At 46.4% G+C, this 20,369-nt stretch overlaps 1 pseudogene; it reads right to left on the bottom strand.

The window, feature by feature from the left end:
• Positions 1-20,369, bottom strand: part of LOC136645323 (methylcrotonoyl-CoA carboxylase subunit alpha, mitochondrial-like) — a 75,311-nt pseudogene that overhangs the window by 39,879 nt on the left and 15,063 nt on the right.

Below are 20,369 nucleotides of genomic sequence, written 5' to 3'. Positions count from 1 at the left end.
CCTGTAAAAACAGTGTGGATGCAAATTGCAAATCAGGCAGAGATCCAGGGAGTCACCCTGAACATTCAGATGTCCATGTGGAATTATTTTTGCTGCCTTATAGCCTGTTTCATGAGCCTATTGCACTGTAGATATCATTCTCTCCTGCTGGATCCTGAGCAAAGTATGTTTGTTGTCAGACAAGGAACAAAGGCAAAGAAAAGCACAGCTTGCCTAGCAACAGAAGAAAACACACGCGCGCACACGCACGCACGCACGCACACACACACACTATCTCCTGCAAGTAGATACAGGTGCATGCATCACAATGTCTGTGAAGCAGTCAAGAAATGGAGTATAAATATTAACTTCTACATCTCAAATGTGGAATCCCAGATCTGAGCAGCTAGGCTCAGAGTTGGGGAAGGGGAGTGGCAGGTGGGGGAAGGACTAAGCACTTCCTCTTTCCACCTGCTGCCTCTCCAATGTAAATCATTCCCTCCCAACACTCCCCCTGAGATAAGAAGTGCTGCCAGGGGTGTCAACATGTAGTTCTATTCTGAAAAGATAATTGTTTGGCCATCAAGCAAGTTGGTGGCTTAGGCAATTGTTGAACCAGGAACTTCTTAGCTCCCAGCTCACACCCCTATGCACTGAGGCAGCGTGATATAATGGTCAGCATGTTGGACTATAACTGGAAAGTCATCCCCACTGTACTATGATGGTCACTGGTTGGCCTGAGGCCAGTCACTAACTGTCAGATTAACCCACCTCAAAGGACTGCTGTGATGGGGAGAAGTATGTCTTCTGCCATGAACTCCTTGGAAGAAGGCAGCACATGAGTGTAATAAATAAAATTTACCCCAAGACAGGGACAAGCAAAGCACAATTTTTCATGGAGTCTCCCTTTCACAATTCAGTACAGTAACATATACATAATTAAATACATTTTTAATTTATAGATTCCAAAAGGAAAAAAGAAGTAAGCCAGCAGGAATGTAAAAATAGGGGTCTATAAGTACCTGGATAATATATACTTCTTCTCTGCCATTGTACCAAATCTCAAATTTCTTGTTATCGCCTTTGACATTTTCAGTTATCCCAACAGTGCTCATCTGTTAAAAAAGAGGGTTAATGTAAATATGATATTATGTCTTCTTCACAATGTATCCCACTTCTTTTAGTTCACTTCATAGAACACATAAATCCACTACAACACAGACCGCTTTTATAAAGCCTCAACCCATCTGTCAGAATGCCAGACACAAGGGAGGGCACCAGGATGAGGTCTCTTGTTATCTGGTGTGCTCCCTGGGGCATTTGGTGGGCCGCTGTGAGATAGAGGAAGCTGGAGTAGATGGGCCTATGGCCTGATCCAGTGGGGCTGTTCTTATGTTCTTATGACACACATGCTTGTTGCTCTAGTAACCATATGTTCCCAATCCCACCATGTCCCAATCATGCAATCCTTGTCATTGACTCAGCTGCTGTGATGCTATGAAACATTCACAAACAACACAGGTTTCGTCAGGATAGTGAAGGGTCAGTTTGGATTCAAGAAAATGTTCATATAGGCCCATGAGACAGGAGGAATTGTGTGCAATTGTTAGGAAGCTGCTCAAGAAGCAGGCAGTTGAACAGGCATTGCGCGTGAAGAGGGCTGGAGACCTGTGGTGATTTCCTGCTTCCTAGCAGTCTCTCAACCATAATACCTAAAGTTTGGGCAAGGGGGATGAAAACTGCTGCACATTCAGAAGTACCCACTGCAATCCTGTTTTCACAAGGATTGGTGGAAGTCTGTATATTAGAAGCTGTTTTCTATGGAGTCAGATCCATCTAGCCCAGCACTGTCCACTCCGCGTGGCAAAAACTGGCCAGGGTCTCAAAGCGGCATACACCAGACAAGGAGTCACAGCCAGTTCCAGCTCCTTCCCCCAGCAAATTCTTCCTCGATTGCATTCACTCAATTTTGAATCCTGAAACCCTTTTAACTAGCGACAACAGAAATTGAATTTAAACCACATACACTCAGAGCATGTGATCTGCCCATTGTAGGCATCAATGCTCCTGGTCTGGGAACTGGATGTGAGATGACTATATCTGTTAGGGATCCAGGAGGACAGAACTTTTCCATTTGCAACTCTTACCAATTCTGTAATTATTTACTGGTTTAAACGTGAGTTTAGTTTTCATAGATATTGTATTCATTGTGTGTGTTTCATTTAATTCTTATCATCTTCACTCTCATCAATGTCACATGCCGGATCTTATCCCCTCCCTTTCAAATCTCTTTGCCCCTTTTCTCTCCCCGGACATTTTTTTTTTTTTTTTGTATTGGCAACCTTCAGTCTCGAAAGACTATGGTATCGCGCTCTGAAAGGTGGTTCTGGCACAGCGTCTAGTGTGGCTGAAAAGGCCAATCCGGGAGTGACAATCCCTTCCACACCGGGAGCAAGTGCAGTCTGTCCCTGGTCTGTCTCCCTGGCTATGGGCCTTCCTTCTTTGCCTCTTAGCCTCAGACTGTTGGCAAAGTGTCTCTTCAAACTGGGAAAGGCCATGCTGCACAGCCTGCCTCCAAGCGGGCCGCTCAGAGGCCAGGGTTTCCCACTTGTTGAGGTCCATCCCTAAGGCCTTCAGATCCCTCTTGCAGATGTCCTTGTATCGCAGCTGTGGTCTACCTGTAGGGCGCTTTCCTTGCATGAGTTCTCCATAGAGGAGATCCTTTGGGATCCGGCCATCATCCATTCTCACGACATGACCAAGCCAACGCAGGCGTCTCTGTTTCAGCAGTGAATACATGCTAGGGATTCCAGCACGTTCCAGGACTGTGTTGTTTGGAACTTTGTCCTGCCAGGTGATGCCGAGGATGCGTCGGAGGCAGCGCATGTGGAAAGCGCTCAGTTTCCTCTCCTGTTGTGGGCGAAGAGTCCATGACTCGCTGCAGTACAGAAGTGTACTCAGGACGCAAGCTCTGTAGACCTGGATCTTGGTATGTTCCGTCAGCTTCTTGTTGGACCAGACTCTCTTTGTGAGTCTGGAAAACGTGGTAGCTGCTTTACCGATGCGCCTGTTTAGCTCGGCATCGAGAGAATGAGTGTCGGAGATCGTTGAGCCAAGGTACACAAAGTCATGGACAACCTCCAGTTCATGCTCAGAGATTGTAATGCAGGGAGGTGAGTCCACATCCTGAACCATGACCTGTGTTTTCTTCAGGCTGATTGTCAGTCCAAAATCTTGGCAGGCCTTGCTAAAACGATCCATGAGCTGCTGGAGATCTTTGGCAGAGTGGGTAGTGACAGCTGCATCGTCGGCAAAGAGGAAGTCACGCAGACATTTCAGCTGGACTTTGGATTTTGCTCTCAGTCTGGAGAGGTTGAAGAGCTTTCCGTCTGATCTGGTCCGGAGATAGATGCCTTCTGTTGCAGTTCCAAAGGCCTGCTTCAGCAGGACAGCGAAGAAAATCCCAAACAAGGTTGGTGCAAGAACACAGCCCTGCTTCACTCCGCTTCGGATGTCAAAAGGGTCTGATGTGGAGCCATCGAAGACAACAGTGCCCTTCATGTCCTTGTGGAAGGATCTGATGATGCTGAGGAGCCTGGGTGGACATCCAATCTTGGGGAGAATCTTGAAGAGGCCGTCTCTGCTGACCAGGTCGAAAGCCTTTGTGAGATCTATGAAGGCTATAAAGAGTGGCTGTCGTTGTTCCCTGCATTTCTCCTGCAGTTGTCTAAGGGAGAATACCATATCAGTGGTGGACCTGTTGGCTCGGAATCCACACTGCGATTCTGGATAGACGCTCTCTGCAAGTACCTGGAGCCTCTTTAGTACAACTCGGGCAAACAGCTTTCCTACAACGCTAAGGAGAGAGATGCCGCGGTAGTTGTTGCAGTCACCCCTGTCACCTTTGTTCTTGTACAGCGTGATGATGTTTGCATCCCTCATGTCTTGAGGTACTCCACCTTCTCTCCAGCAGAGACAGAGGATTTCATGCAGCTCAGTGACGATGATCTCTTTGCAGCATTTTAGGACTTCAGCAGGGATGCTGTCTTTTCCAGGTGCCTTGCCAAAGGCAAGGGAGTCCAGGGCCACGTGAAGTTCTTCTAGGGTTGGTTCACTGTCAAGCTCTTCCAGCACAGGCAGGCACTCAATGTTGTTCAGTGCTTCTTCGGTGACTACATTTTCTCTGGAATATAGCTCAGAGTAGTGCTGCACCCAGCGTTCCATTTGCTGCGCCCGATCCTGGATGACCTCGCCTGTGGCAGACTTCAGAGGGGCAATTTTCTTCTGTGTTGGACCTAGGGCCTGCTTGATACCATCATACATCCCCTTGATGTTGCCCGTGTCAGCTGCTATCTGTATCTCGGAACAGAGCTGGAGCCAGTAGTCGTTAGCACATCTCCTGGCAGTCTGTTGGACTTTGCTGCGAGCAGTTCGGAGGACCTGCAGGTTGCGCTCACTGGGAAAGACCTTGTATGCTGCTTGAGCTCTCCTCTTTTCCTCAATGACTGGTGTCAACTCCTCAGAGTGGGCTTCAAACCAGTCTGCCGCCTTGTTGGTCTTCTTGCCGAATATGGACAAGGCGGTGTTGTAAACGGTATTCTTGAAATGTTCCCATCTGCTGGATGCGTTTGCGTCGGCCGGGCCTGGAAGAGATTCCTCAAGCGCTTGTGCAAATTCCTCCACTTTTCTCTGATACCGGGTCTTGCTGGTATCAATGCGAGGTCTTCCTTCCTTTTTCGTGTGATACAGTCGCTTTGTTTGCAGTTTCACTCTGCTGCACACCAGGGAGTGGTCAGTGTCGCAGGCAGCACCATGATAACTGCGTGTGATCTTGATGCTGGGAAGGCTGGAGCGTCTGGTGAGGATCAGGTCGAGCTGGTGCCAGTGCTTTGATCTTGGATGTCTCCAAGAGACTCTATGTTGGGGCTCTACCCCTGGGGGCTGGGGGCCAAGAATAGGCCCTCAGTTTGGCTGTACTTGTCGTAAGAGGCGACTAAACAGCCACCGGGTAGATGGGACTCGTCAGCCTAGGAAGGCAGCTCATCTAAGAGAAGGAAACTCTGATCCCAAACCTCCACTGCCTTGTGGCTACATCCAGTTCTGGAAAAGGCTTCAGGAGTCAACCTCGAGGCAAAATCAGGAGCCGGAGTCCCTTAGGCAGTTCATGGCTGAACACAGTCACGTTCTGGCAACTCCTGCGACGCCGCTGGAACCAACCGTATTGGCTTCTGCCTTTCCATTGGACCATTCCAGCGACGTGGAGAGGGGGGATTTGCTGCATGGGTAACAGCCTATCCTCCATACCTTCTTTACCCAGGCTTCGCGCACTGGAGAGGACACTCCAACTTCGCCATACGGCGTCGGCACAACACGGGAAGCAGCAGTTTACCGGTTATAAGTCTTTGCTCGATTGGCGTAGAGCATGACGCCAGGGGCTGCTTCCGACGGTGGGAGAGATCATTGCATCTCATTGGGCAGCTACCGCCCGCCTTAAGCTGGGCAGTCCCCAGCCAGTAAGGTGTTGCCTCGCCACGGTCCGTTAACCTCATGGGGTGCGTGGGGTTTAGGGTGAAAACCGACAAGCGGATCGACAACTCTGCACCATGCAACAGAAAACAGAAAACTACTGCCCTAAAGCTGGGCACCTGGAACGTTAGGACAATGACACCTGGCTTCTCTGATGACCTGCAAGAAATAGACGACGCACGCAAAACAGCTGTCATCGACATGGAGCTGAGCAGACTGCAGATGGACATCGTCGCCCTTCAAGAGACTAGGCTGCCAGATTCCGGATCTGTCAAGGAGAGAAATTTCTCATTTTTCTGGCAGGGAAAACCACCAAACGAAACCAGGGAACATGGCGTTGGCTTTGCGGTCAGAAATACCCTGCTGAAATCCATCATCCCACCTACTGTGGGAAGTGAAAGAATTTTGTCCCTGCAGCTCCAGTCATCAGCAGGACCTATCACTCTCATCAGTGCTTATGCACCGACTCTGTCGTCTCCAGCAGAAGCCAAAGACAAATTCTATGATGACCTGGCCACCACTGTCAAGAAAATCCCTGTAAAAGAGCCATTGTTCATCCTCGGCGATTTCAATGCTAGAGTTGGTGCTGATAACAGTTCATGGCCCACTTGCTTAGGTCAGTTTGGCACTGGGAGGATGAACGAAAATGGCCAACGCCTGCTAGAGTTTTGCTGTCATCACGGTCTCTGTGTCAGCAACACATTCTTCCCCGGACATACGCCACCACCAAAATAGGTGGCAAAGGAGACCCATTGGCACTTGGGCCAGGATTTTAAGTACAAAATGTTTGTACTTTCCTCCTTCAAGCTATCTGATCACCCCACCACCACAGAATGCTGCATGCACCTTTTGGGTGCATGTGCACTGGGGGAAGCTGTTATGGACAGGATTGGGGCCAAAGTAACTTTCCAGCACTGGCATAGCAGTGCCAATGGCACGTGTGCTGAATCCTGCAGTTGGGTGTCACTCATGGAGGCCTCCTCAAAGTAAGGGAATGTTTGTTCCCTTACCTCAGAGCTGCATTGCCCTTATGAAATGAATATACACTTATTCAATTTTGCTGTGAAATGTTTTGCATCTGCTTTAAGATTCTTGGTAGTCTATGGATTTCTATGTCTCTTTTCTTCAACTACAAAAAGACACTTACCTTTAAAGAGTTTTTAAAGCTGTATGAAGGAGATTTTTCATGACTATCGGTATTTTCTTCCCGCTTCTTGCAGAAAAGCAGAATTTTCGCATAAAGAAAGAGATGCCTTTGCATTGGCTTGAACCTGGCCAAATCTTTAACTTTATTGTGTCCCTTCTTGTGATCTGTCCAAACATGGAAGGAGCCTTGTAGCAGCAATTTACCAAGCTCATGAACATCTCCCTAGAGAAAGAAAAAAGAGAAACAAATAAAAGCAAAGTCCTAGCCCTTACTGACCCCATTATACTTCAGTTACATCTCATTCAGTGTCAACATCAGTTATTTGGGGGCCCTGGGGATAAAGTCCTGCATTGGACTCCCCATAATGCCCCCAAACCCCTCATGATGATGCATTGGGCACTATCACCGGCATTGGTACAAAGCAGTCAGAGGTTAGCACTACCTAACGTGGCTGGCTCACAGTACCAGCACTGATCGCATTAATTTTAATTGCAATTCTTTCCTTAGTGCTTATATTGAAAAGTGATTTTTTTTCTCCTTAGGTGGTTACTGGCTCTTGTCAATTTTCTTGTCAATTTTCAGAGTTGCACTTTTGACAGTAACTGATTCCTCTTACTGTTTTGCCATCCAGCAAATGTGAACATTGCACTGATCTGAGATGCTGTTGTCTTCTAGGTGCCCAAAGCACTTTGACCAAAGTAGAATGCTATGTGATTGGCTAAACACATACCTCATAGCCTGTAATCGCAATCTGGTGCATGGAGTCATTGGCTGACTTGATGATGTCCAGCACTGTGGCAAGAGCTTCTTCGAGTTCAGCAGTGCCTTCTGAATTCTTGCTGCATTTCAACATCTCCTGTTTTTTGTTTTTTTAAATGGACATAAGATGTGAATTATGAATCAGAAGACCTGCATTTATGCCTTGTGTAGAAATGATGGAAATTTGTCTTATAAGTATTTTATTTTGTTATGTCCGATGGTAAATTCCACCATAGTAATATATGGTAAGAATCAGGGATATTACAAGAGTAAGGAGGGGCTATGTTTATATTTATATAATATAAATTATATGTAATACAGTTTTAAATGTAATATTATAGTATTATTAATTACAAGAAAACCATGCGCTGCCTGTTCACGGGGAAAAGGAGGATATTTCAGTTCTTTTCCAGTACATGAGGCTACAAAAGAGGACATGTCCTGGAAAAAGAGGATGCCTGGTCAGCCCAGGCAAGAGAAAAACGGAGGCTAATGTTTTGCTCTTGCTGCTCCGAAGGGGAAGTGGAGGGGCCCCTTGCACGGTGCATCCAGGCGCCTGCAAAACTTAGTACTTTGAGCCCCCTCTAGCTATGCTACTGGTCTGGCCCTGCAGTATTATGGCCTGCATAGTCTTCTAATTCACACACAGCAGTTGCTGAAGGTCTGTTGAATTGTTGGTAATACAGTATTGAACAATGGTTTTTTTCTAATATATTTTACCAAAAGAAGCGTTGGCCTCGCAAGTTTTCAATCAGCAGATAACAGACTATTCTACAGTAAACAAGCAAAAGCATACAGCAGGTGGTGAAAACCTTTCTGTCATGTGAGATGGCAGGACTTGCATTGTGGACCTTGGCATAGGAGTGTCACAAGCAGCACACTCCTGTTTTCATCTGCGAAATATTGGAAACCGTGGCTGTTGAGGCAGAGCGCATAGCCTTAGCCGTCTGTTGTCTCATGCTATGCTTAAATCTCATAGGTCTCCATTTCCCATGTACTTAAAACATCACAGAAAGCACACGCAGTTTAAAAATTATTCTTGCATATGTTTTTTCTGGCACCGTATGAATAGTTGGGTGTTTATACAAAGGGTGTTGAAAACACTGCAGGTGTCACTTGGAATAAATGGCCCAGAAGATAGGTTCACCATTTTCTGGACTTCTACAGCCCAGGCCAGCGCATACTTTTGCACGAACCTTGCCTTAAGGAGAATGGCACCACAAATGGGGGTCAGGAAGTTGGAGACGTAGCTCCCGTGCTGTTCATAGATCTATCTCATCAGTAAGTTGTCCCAGGGAAGTGAAGACATACCCCTGCTTGACAAGCAAGTCCTTGGATTTATATGTCATTTTACGGTAATGGGAGGAGGCATGGAGATGCAGGAGAAGGTTACCTGAGAATCCTCAGATCAGGGGCCCAGACCTTTGGCATGAACATAGGTGGCTCAGTGTGCAGTTTAATACTCCAGCAAGAATTAAACTGATGCATAGCTACTGGCTCCTATTGAAAAGCGTTGTAAGGATTCGCAGAGAACAAGACAGAAGCAGCATCTAGAAGTTAATGACCAGCACTTACCTACCTACTCACCACTTCACCTTTCTGCAATGGTGTAGCTACAGGAAGGGTGCCATTGGAGTCATTCTGAGCAGTGATGGGAACGTGCAAGTGCTCCTGCAACTGCACAGAATGGCTTTGATGGTGAGTGGGAAGGCAGGTTACACAGCACATTGCAGTGCTTGAAGAATTTACCATGCTGCCCCCCCTTGTAGCTATACCACTGCCCTTCTGACTGAGTAAATTGGGCATGAAGTGGGAAAAGGTCACTCTTACTACAACCACCCAAAGCTAGAGAGTCCAGATAGGAGACCATCCTGAGAAAATCTCAGTTAACGGTGAGCATCCTTAAATTCAAACAGTAGCAGAACAGCTGGTCTGAGAGATGTTGCAACCTGCTCTTGCCAAAGTAAACAGAGATCAAGCAGTTAAAACAATAAAGCTACAGGCTGCAAATGATATCAAAAGCAATAAAGAAGAAAATGCAATGATGAAAAAGGTACTGATAAGGGGAAAAGATAAGAGGGGTAAATGGTTGACAAGGACATGTCTGGCCTGTGCATGACATGGGCTATGTGACCCACATTGAGTGAGAAGTTGTGGGGAGTAGCAAACACTCAGGATGCCTTTGATCTCAAGTCTGCCATTGACTCCCTCCAGCCCACCAGGGGCAGAGCTGCTCCAATCAACTTCCCACTTGCTAAAAATGCGCCGGGAGTGATTGGAAAAACAGCAGTCCCCTACCCCCTCACACTGCTCCTTCCTTGAACGGCCTCTTTAAACAAAACAGGAGGTGCAGGACTTGACTCCTGGCATATCCCGCACTTTCTGTTTGTTAAAAGAGACCACACAAGGAAGGAGCAAGCTGGGGACACAGGGGTCAGATGGATTTCCACCTTCTGCAGTTTTTTTGGGAAAGCAGTGGCAGAATTGATGGAAGGATTTTAAGATGCAAGCAGCAAATAAAATAAAACCTGATGTGACCTCTCTGGGTAGTTTCTTTATCCTACATGTTCATGCTATTCCAGGACCTTGGCCCTTGCCTTCTTGCACAAGATGGGCAGGAGAGATCTCCTTGAAGCATCAGATGCTCTCAATCAAGGACTCAGGCAAATGTGTCAATGGACATGATGACCTCACTTTTTATAACCTGCAGATGATAAATTAGTTGTACCAGTGAGATGGATACGGAGTTATCTGAGCCACTGACATTTCCTGCTCCTGGAAATCAGGTGAGCTCATGGTCTAATCCTTTGTTTAGCTGCTAACTGGGGAAGAAAGAGAAGGTCAACCAAATGATAAAAGAACAATGGCTATATCTGGATGACTCAGAAGCCCATGATGTGATAGAAAATTTCAAATTGTTCATGTGAACAATAGGCAAAAAATAGGGTGGAGACTGATTTTTATGCAAGGATGTGAATTTGGATGAAATTTGTATGGACCATTGATAGCACTTCATGAAATTAACCTACACCAGAGGCTACATTACAAGACTGTAATACTATACTTTCTTTCTTGGGATTAAGGACTCAATCCTAATGAGACACAGCACTGGCGCTGAGCTCCAGTATCATAAACATCATATCATAAACTGGGTATCATAAACATGCTGAAAAGCACATTTACAACACTCCCGGGGGAAGGAGCCAGCACCTCTCAGTGCTGGGACAAGCACCAGAAGGAAGCCACCCAGAGGAAGATAAGAGCTCAGGGTGGTGGTGCAGTCTTTTGGAGCAGGGGCAGGTGTTCTGGGGCAGGGGAGGGGAGGGTGGGGGAGGACCTGACCCAGGAAGGGGTTGGGATTGGCATACTCCACCAGATCCTATACTCCTCGTTTGGCTAAAGAGCCCAACATGGAGGTTCCCTCATCTGAGCTGGCAAAATAGCCAATGCAGATGTGAGACACCCCATTGTGGGACCTGAGGCATTCCTCAGGGGAAGGGAACAAAAGTTCCCTTCTCCTGAGGAGACCTCCAGCAGCTTCCTGGCACCCATGGGATAAAGTGGTCGCCATTTTGGCACCACTCCTCCTCTGGGCACCGTAAAGGATAGAATCGGGCTGCCCATTTCATTGAATTCAGTAGGTTTTACTTCTGGTTAACTATGCATACGATTGTGCTGTAAGGCTACAATCCTATTCACCTTTGTAGAAGTAAGTGCTATTGAACTGAATTGGGGTACTTCTAAGTAGACATACACACAATTGTGCTGCGCATAAGTTAAGGATATCTGCTGGTAAAGAAAACATTGATTTAGTGAACTGTTTATTAGCCACAGCTATGTTACTGCTTGCAAAGTGCTGGACATCAATGAAATTCCTACAAGAGAGGGATAGCTCAGGGAAACTGAAAGGATGATGATCATGTGGAAATTGAATGCATTAATTAAAGTAAGAAATGACAATGTAGAGTGTATGCATATTTTGCTAATATTTTGGGAGCAAATTCCTGACATATTGGAACAAAGAGTATGTGCAGGAAAACTTACACGTGCAAGTACTATCTTTCAGTTCAGCATCTGACATGTTTTACTGGTTAATGATTAAATGATAGGTCTGAATAAGTGAGAACAACATGACATGACGTGGTATGGTCCTTAATCTGCATTTATTGTACATTTCCATTCAGGATATAAAGTTTAGTTCATATGATTTGTATTACAATTGTTTTCAGTGGGAAAAAAGAGATAATGAACTCTTAGTAGCAGGTAAGCTTGCATCCTGGAAGACCCCAATATGGACTTGTGCCAGTTACATTATTCAAAAATAGCACAGAGGTATCCTGGAAAGTTTTGTGTAAACAGATCCCTAGCACTCACTGAAGTTGGCTGAGACCTGGATGTAGATGAGCGGTGGGGTAGCTAGAGGGGTGCAAAGCACTAAGTTTTGCAGGGAGCCTCACCGCAGCGTGCAAGGGACCCCTCCCCCTCCCCTTTGGAGCCATTCTAGCATATGCTCTCCCCACCCAGAATGGTTTCAAAGTGGAGGGAGAGGGGCTGCTTGCATGCTGTGATGAGGCTCCCTGCAAAACTTACCACTTCGCACCCTCTAACTATGCCACTCTAGATGAGCAATGCTTAGCAGCTAATTCTAGTGAAAAAACCTTAGCAGTGCAATCCTATGCAGAAGGGTCCTACTGTGTTAAATGAGGCTTTCTCCCACTTAAGCATGTATAGGACCATAGAAGTTATGGGATTTCTCTAAAAGAAACAAAATATACTGTATATAGATGGTAATTTTTTTAACACATCAAAGTTATTGAGACTATTGACACACCACCAGCTGTTGGCAACCTTCAGTCTCAAAAGACTATGGTATCTTGCTCTGAATGGTGGTTCTGGAACAGCGTTTAGTGTGGCTGAAAAGGCCGATTGGGGAGTGAGAATCCCTTCCACACTGGGAGCAAGTGCAGTCTGTCCCTGGTCTGTCTCCTTGGCTATGAGCCTTCCTTCTTTGCCTCTTTGCATCAGACTGTTGGCCAAGTGTCTCATCAAACTGGGAAAGGCCATGCTGCACAGCCTGCCTCCAAGCGGGCCGCTCAGAGGCCAGGGTTTCCCATCTGTTGAGGTCCACTCCTAAGGCCTTCAGATCCCTCTTGCAGATGTCCTTGTATCGCAGCTGTGGTCTACCTGTAGGGCGCTTTCCCTGCACGAGTTCTCCATAGAGGATCCATAGAGGATCCTTTGGGATCCGGCCATCATCCATTCTCACAACATGACCAAGCCAATGCAGGCGTCTCTGTTTCAGCAGTTCATACATGCTAGGGATTCCAGGACTGTGTTGTTTGGAACTTTGTCCTGCCAGGTGATGCTGAGGATGTGTTGGAGGCAGCGCATGTGGAAAGCGTTCAGCTTCCTCTCCTGTTGTGTGCGAAGAGTCCATGACTCGCTGCAGTACAGAAGTGTACTCAGGACGCAAGTTCTGTAGACCTAGACCTTGGTATGTTCCGTCAGCTTCTTGTTGGACCAGACTCTCTTTGTGAGTCTGGAAAACGTGGTGGCTGCTTTACCGATGCGTTTGTTTAGCTCGGTATCAAGAGAAAGAGTGTTGGAGACAGTTGAGCCAAGGTACACAAAGTCATGGACAACCTCCAGTTCATGTGCAGAGATTGTAATGCAGGGAGGTGAGTCCACATCCTGAACCATGACCTGTGTTTTCTTCAGGCTGATCATCAGTCCAAAGTCTTGTCAGGCCTTGCTAAAACGATTCATGAGCTGCTGGAGATCTTTGGCAGAGTGGGCGGTGACAGCTGCATCGTCAGCAAAGAGGAAGTCACACAGACATTTCAGCTGGACTTTGGACTTTCTTGAAGGGCGACCATGTCCATCTGCAGTCTGCTCAGGTCCATGTCGATGGCAGCTGTTTTGCGTGCGTCGTCTATTTCTTGCAGGTTGTCAGAGAAGCCAGGTGTCATTGTCTTTACGTTCCAGGTGCCCAGCTTTAGGGCAGGAGTTTTCTGTTTTCTGTTGCATGGTGCAGAGTTGTCGATCCGCTTGTCAGTTTTCACCCTAAGCCCCATGCACCCCATGAGGTTAACGGACTGTGGTGAGGCAGCACCTTACTAGCTAGGGACTGCCCAGCTTAAGGCAGTCAGTAGCTGCCCAATGAGATGCAATGATCTCTCCTACCGTCACTGTATAATTTAGTAATCATAGTGAATCATATAGAAGGCTGCTTTTCATTATTCTATCACCTCTTCTAAGACACTGTAAATGTTTGTCTCTTGCTTATGGCTTTGATATGCATTGGCTGGAGCATAATTAAGAATTTAAAATACAAAAACAAAGATTCAAGAGATGCGCTTGATCCTAGAACATGACCCAAGAATCTTCCTATTCAAAAGCAATGTACATCTGAACTGAGCCATGACTAGGGTGGAGCCTGAGGGGCACATAATGGAGGGGTGCTCCATTTTGCGGGGGTGCATGCCCGCCCCCAGGTTCCACCCTATTTACAGAGGATGCAACTTCGTACACCTCGTAGTTCTTTCCAAAGGAAGTACACCCAGTTCCTTCTCCTCCCAGAAGTGACTGCCTTGCACCGCTCAGTCACTTCTGTGCTCTCCCCAGAGGAGGAGTGCTGGTGGCTTCATGCATCCTGTTCCTTCTCTTCTGGAGTCTCCTAGCCTCCATGGAGAAGGAATGGAGCATAGAAAGCGGCCACGACAAGCACCCTCTCCTCCACCACAGTTGTCCCCTGCTATTTGTTCTCCAGCCTGGTTTTCAGATGCAGAGTCTGGAGCAGTGACATCATGTGAGGCCAAGACAAGTCTCTGCGCCTCCTTCCTTTTTTCCTACATGTGGTGATGGAGGGGCAGGCGACCAAACTTGCTGGCAATGAGCAGCAGGGGGATGAAGTGCATACAGAAGCTGAGCATCTCAGAGCCCAGTCCTGTGCGTGTCTGCTCAGGTTAGCCCCATTACAGTCAATGGGGCTTACTCCCAGGACAGTGTGGCCTTAGAGCCCAATCCTAGGCATGTCTACTCAGAAGTAAGCCCCATTATAGTCAATGGGGCTTACTCTCAGGAAAGTGTGGACCCGTGATCCAGCAGGCTGGTTCTTCAAGGCCCCTACCCCTACTACGAAATGCAAATGAGTCCAAGTTGCCAGATTTGCAAAGAAATGAAATATCAACAGAAAGAGGTCAACAAGTCAATTTCGGGCAGGCTGTTAAAACTGAATGGAAACACTTCTGTTTCCAGCTGAAGGCATTCACCTGCTCACCTGTTTACTGAAACACCATAATTGCTTGTTGCCAGGAGAAAAGACAAAGACATTCATGTGTCATCTTTGGCCGGTTCAATAAATCCATTTCTCTTCAACTTGCTCACTGGTTGCTGTGGTATGAATCTATTGTAGCCCCCAGAATAACCCATAGTGGAGAGAGACCCCGCAATGCCCACTTCACTACAGAAGCACCAATTGCCTAAGGGGAAACAACAAATAATGTTTTTTACCCAACACTGTTGGAGCTTATCCTTTCCTTATGAGCTTATCTTTCCTTATGAGGAAAGCTTTCCTTGGAGCTTATCTTTCCTTATGAGGAAAGGCTACGGCGTTTGGGCCTCTTCAGCCTAGAAAAGAGACGCTTGAGGGGGGACATGATTGAGACATACAAAATTATGCAAGGGATGGACAGAGTGGATCGGGAGATGCTCTTTACACTCTCACATAATACCAGAACCAGGGGACATCCACTAAAATTGAGTGTTGGGCGGGTTAGGACAGACAAAAGAAAATATTTCTTTACTCAGCGTGTGGTTGGTCTGTGGAACTCCTTGCCACAGGATGTGGTGATGGCGTCTAGCCTAGACACCTTTAAAAGGGGATTGGACAAGTTTCTGGAGGAAAAATCCATTATGGGGTACAAGCCATGATGTGTATGCGCAACCTCCTGATTTTAGAAATGGGTTATGTCAGAATGCCAGATGCAAGGGAGGGCACCAGGATGAGGTCTCTTGTTATCTGGTGTGCTCCCTGGGGCATTTGGTGGGCCGCTGTGAGATACAGGAAGCTGGACTAGATGGGCCTATGGCCTGATCCAGTGGGGCTGTTCTTATGTTCTTATGTTCTTATTCAATTCTGCCCTCCTAAACATAAAGACATTTATCCAAATCCATTTGTCTTTTAAAAATTAATTTCCATGACTGAGTATTTTATTCTCCAGACAAACGAAACAGAAATTTTACCAGTGAAAAGAGGTAAATGGCCTCATCCAACACCACCAACCTGGATTTATAAACAACTCCATTTATTGAACATCTGATGTAGTCTGAAGCACCAGTTCTTGAAATGTCCCCAGAAACGTGGAAAGAGTCATCCTGTATCTGAAAAACCATGTACAGGTTTTAATCCATTGGTCCGTGTATTGCTTTAGAGCAGGTAAGCTTGGGACACATGTTGCATTCAAAGCTGTAGCTGTACAACCCTGCAGGCATTCATACATGTACTCCCAATATGCACACACTGGCCAGGACCCAAAGAACTATGCAACTAGGACTTCTGTTTCTCAAACAGCTACTCCCCACACTGCCAGAAACTTAGTGTAATTTCTAAGCCAGTTTGCCATAAAACAAGATTTTGATGTTTCCTCTTCTAAATTTCACACAAACACACAACCTGGTTAATGCCTCAACATATTGATATACTACACGTATGTGTACTGGAATCGTGGAAGATCTGGCGAGGAGGTAGATGTGGTGTCAGCAGTGGTCCCTTTAAGGGTTAAGGCCTGGACATTAAAGCATGGAGTGTGTTGCACAGCTGCAACCACTAGAGGCAATGAGGGCCCTCAGGCATAAAAGCACCCGATGAAGGGAGAGTTTGGTGTGAGTAGCAGAAGGAGGAAAGCTTTAGGAAGGACACTGGATTAATGGTGAATGGACTTTGGAGACTGCTGGAGACACTGAGATTGGTGTTGGGCTGCCATGCCCAAGGCCTGCTGAGGATCAAAGGCAGGAGAGGGAGAAAGGAAGACCTCTGTAGGTTAAACAGGCAAGCTACCCTGGTGGTGGGGTCCAGCAGTGCTACAAGGCTGAGCTAGGGTCATTTTTAGGGAACAAAGGACAGCTAATTAGCTGAAAGTGGGCATAATTCTCTAGGCAGAGCTCGGCCTTGAAATCTGGCAGAACAGTATGCAAGCAGGCTCATTTCTTCTGCTGCGTAAGTCCTGCAGACACCCTACAAAAGGAAGCACTAAAGTGAAGTGCAAGAGAAACCTCAGCTCCTCTCTTTTGGGCAGGAGAAAGCACCACATCAAGAGCCATTTTTTTTCTCCTTTGCCCCCACCCCACCTTGGGAAGTTGCAATTATTGTAGTGGGTCTGGCAAGATTCCAACAACAGAACCCACCCCACTGCTTCTATGGTAGAATCCCCCAGACTTTCTCAGACAGACAGACAGACCCTTTTAGCTTGTGAGTACTGCTTCATTTCGTAGAAACTCCATTCTGGGGGAACAGGGTCAAATAATTAATGGCCAAGAGTCACACAGAGAAGCTAAGACTGCAGCGATGACCTCTAAATAATTCAAATTATATATGATAGAGAAGCTCACCTGCATGTCATATGGCCCATCATGCCGACAGGTTATAGTCATCTTTATTTCTGTTAATAAAAAGACAGGATACTTAGAAGACTTGAAGTAACCTATGCTACAAGCCTCATAATTATATGACAGTCCAATTGTGCCTCATTTAAATCTTCACCTCTATTACCCCCATTCTTCTCTCTGTTTTGCACAGCTTATGTTGTCAGCCCCCTCGTTTCTAAGCAAGCATGTATAGGATTGCACTGTAAGTCGTGTTCAGCAGGCTTACACCCAGGTAACTGTGTAAAGGATTGCAGCCTGATTTTCTTCCACAACCATCTCTCTGTCAAGAAGAATTTTCTGCTCTCTGTTCACCAGTTTTGTGGTTGGTCCATATGGAGATTGGAAACAGATAATACAGTGGGCTCTCAGTATTCATGGGGGATCTATTTTTAGATATTATCAGAGGTGGTTTGAAAGAGGGATCTCTATTCATCCCATTCCTGATAATAAACACAATATTTTATTAATAATCTAATCCTGGGCATAAACAGGTTTGGTAGATTTTGCGCTGCTTCAAAACCTTGCTTGACCAGAGATGACAGTGAAACAAAAGGAATACTTTATTATGCCAGGAGAAATGTTGCCTTTCTCAAATCATACAGTGGGCCCTACTTATTCATGGGTGCCGAACCTGCAGTAGGAGGGCCTCAGAGTACTTTCCAGACGTGCCCAGAAGTTCATTCCAGTTGCATCTGGGAGGTCAACCTCCCTGTGCCTCAGAAGGTCCCCCAGATGCTGGCCTTCCAGGAGCATTTAGGAGGCTTCTGAGGAGGCTGGGAGGCCACATGGACCTCTGGAGGGCTGAGCGTAGATAGGTATAATTATAGTGCCACATGGACCCCCCCCCCCGCCCCAGATTTCATTATCCATGGAATTTGGTATCTGTGGGGGTTCCTGGAACAAGGAAATTCACAACTATCTCCACTACCCAGACTTTCTTACAGATACAATTCCTCGGCAAATAGTGTACCATCCTTTCTCCAATAGTCACTTAAATACTTTTAACTTCTCCTCTCCTCTATCTTGTCCAACTAATGCAGGGGTCAGCAACCCATGGGCCCGATATGGCCTGCTACCTGAAGCCATCTGGCCTGCCAACCAAAGCCTGGCCCTCTGTGAACTGAGGCAGGCAGCTCTATTATTTCCCATCCAGCAAGCCACAACTGTAGGAGACTTTGTCTCGCAAGCCAAGCACTGTGTAGGTGACTTCCTGGTGCTTGGTAATTAAGACGTTCGACAGCAATGTCATTGTCAAATGCCTGGCCCCTTTAAAGGGAAAGACTGCCGATCCTGATTTAATGCAAGTCCTCAGCAGCTCACTGAAAGTACAGTTGAGTGTTTGAATATGGATGTAATAGCACCTGCAGGACTGGGGGGCGGTGTGCTCTCTGGCTGCCTGAGACTCCTTTGCCTGCCCTCTAATGGTACCTGTAGGAGGGGTGCCCCTTTGTGCAACTTCCTTTCTCACACATATTTCTCTCCCACGCTCCTGGCCATCGAAGGGCAGCACGCAAGCCTGTTGCGTTCCATCCCCAATGGTAGGCTGCCATGGCTGATCAGTGTCCGCTCACACCCACACAAAGAGAAGTGCTAAAGATTTCTCTGTTCCCTAAGTTACAGAAGCCTCTGATAGCTCAGAAGATGGATACATTTGAGAAGTTTTTGAACCTTAACTGCCTCTGCTCCTGTGAGTGTTTACTGAAAGCAGCAAACATGCTGAGTGGTGAAATTTACTATGGGAAAAAGTTTCTTCTGCAGATTGCCCTGCTTGCTACAATCCCCTAACCCCCTATTCCAGGGGTGTCAAACTCATTTCATACAGTGGGCCGAACAGCATTCATGATGCCCGCTGAGGGCCAGAAGTGATGTAAGTAGGTAAGAAGTGATGTCATTAAACAGGTCATAACCTTAAATAACCCATTTTTCCTCACTTAGGAACTCAATAGCTGCAAATGACGGAAGAGAAAATACACAAATCTTGAGCATATTTCAAGATATGGGAAAGCCCAGTTATCCTGCAGGTTGCTCTTTCAGCAGTCACACCTCAACACTAATCAGCAGCTGAGAGCCTGAGGGCCAGATAAAAAGTTTCTTCGGGCCACATATTTGACATCCCTGCCCTATTCCAACACTACATAAGCATGTAGCTCAAGATCCCTAAAGTTGGGCAACATCAACTAAGTAGGCCTTTGCAGAAACAACAAGGGGCAGCTTTGATGCAACAGTGGACCAGACTCAGCCTAAGGGAGGTTTCTACATTCCTCTTGGTTTCTTCAAATATACACAAGGGGAATAAAAACTATTATTCAAATTCTCTTCGAGTCACTTACTATTTTCACCATCTAGGAGAGTCAGGTTTCTGCTGTAGAGTATATTTAGTCTTCTGCCACTGCTGGATGCGAATGGAGAGAACTTATCTAGAACATCAAAAAACGTACAAGAAGAGATGTTGTTAATTCTGTATATTGCTTCCATTTATTAGATGAAGTTAACAACATTCATCCCCAATGCATGTGCCCTGATCACACTTCAATATGTAAGCAGGGCTCTTGCAAGCAGCACTTTCTCAATCCACCTGTATACTGTGGTGTGCATGCTCCACTGAAACAACTTGTAGGCAGATAACTCTGCGTGCATCCAGAGTCTCAGTGACTGCAACAATCACTGGATCAGAAACACACATTGTTAATGACCGTGAACCAAAAAAAACAACCAGGTTACACATTGGATACTTTCGCAGTCTTAACAAGTAACGTATTCTCACAGGAAAAAGACAGCAGAACCTTACCTCTTGATCGGACTCTAAAAGCCTCTGTCGCAATTTTCTCTTTCAGCAGGAGTCCAAGGGCTGCCTGACATAAGGCCACTTTCGATATCGCCTTTTTGGGTGGAAATAACTCATCATAGTACTGAGGGATAAAATTGGTGTGAACATTTCCAGCCTCAAACTCCCGGTGGCCCGAAAGGCTCAGTAAGAAATCCACATTGGTGCTCAGTCCTACGATCTGTGGAGAGAGAAGAACAAACACATCTGATGAAATGTAAGAAAGAGAGAAATCAGCCACAGAGCTTCATGCTAAATGTTCAGATAGGCAGATATGCCTTTTAACAAGGCGGTGGTTCTGACAATGCTGCACTGGAATGAGGAAGTTAAGTGTATTTTAAATTTATTTTGGAAATATGGCAAGGGTAGGAGTTTCCAAGAGTGTTCAGCTCTGACTGAACAACATGTGTTGAACTAGACAGTAGAATAGCTGGGGGGGGCAGTACAGTAAGTATGGCAGGCATCACAATGCGTCATGTAAGTGGCTCC

This window comes from Tiliqua scincoides, chromosome 3 (genome assembly GCF_035046505.1).
Source record: "Tiliqua scincoides isolate rTilSci1 chromosome 3, rTilSci1.hap2, whole genome shotgun sequence".
In the NCBI taxonomy this organism is placed as follows: domain Eukaryota; kingdom Metazoa; phylum Chordata; class Lepidosauria; order Squamata; family Scincidae; genus Tiliqua; species Tiliqua scincoides.
This window is presented reverse-complemented; position numbering and strand designations above follow the sequence as displayed.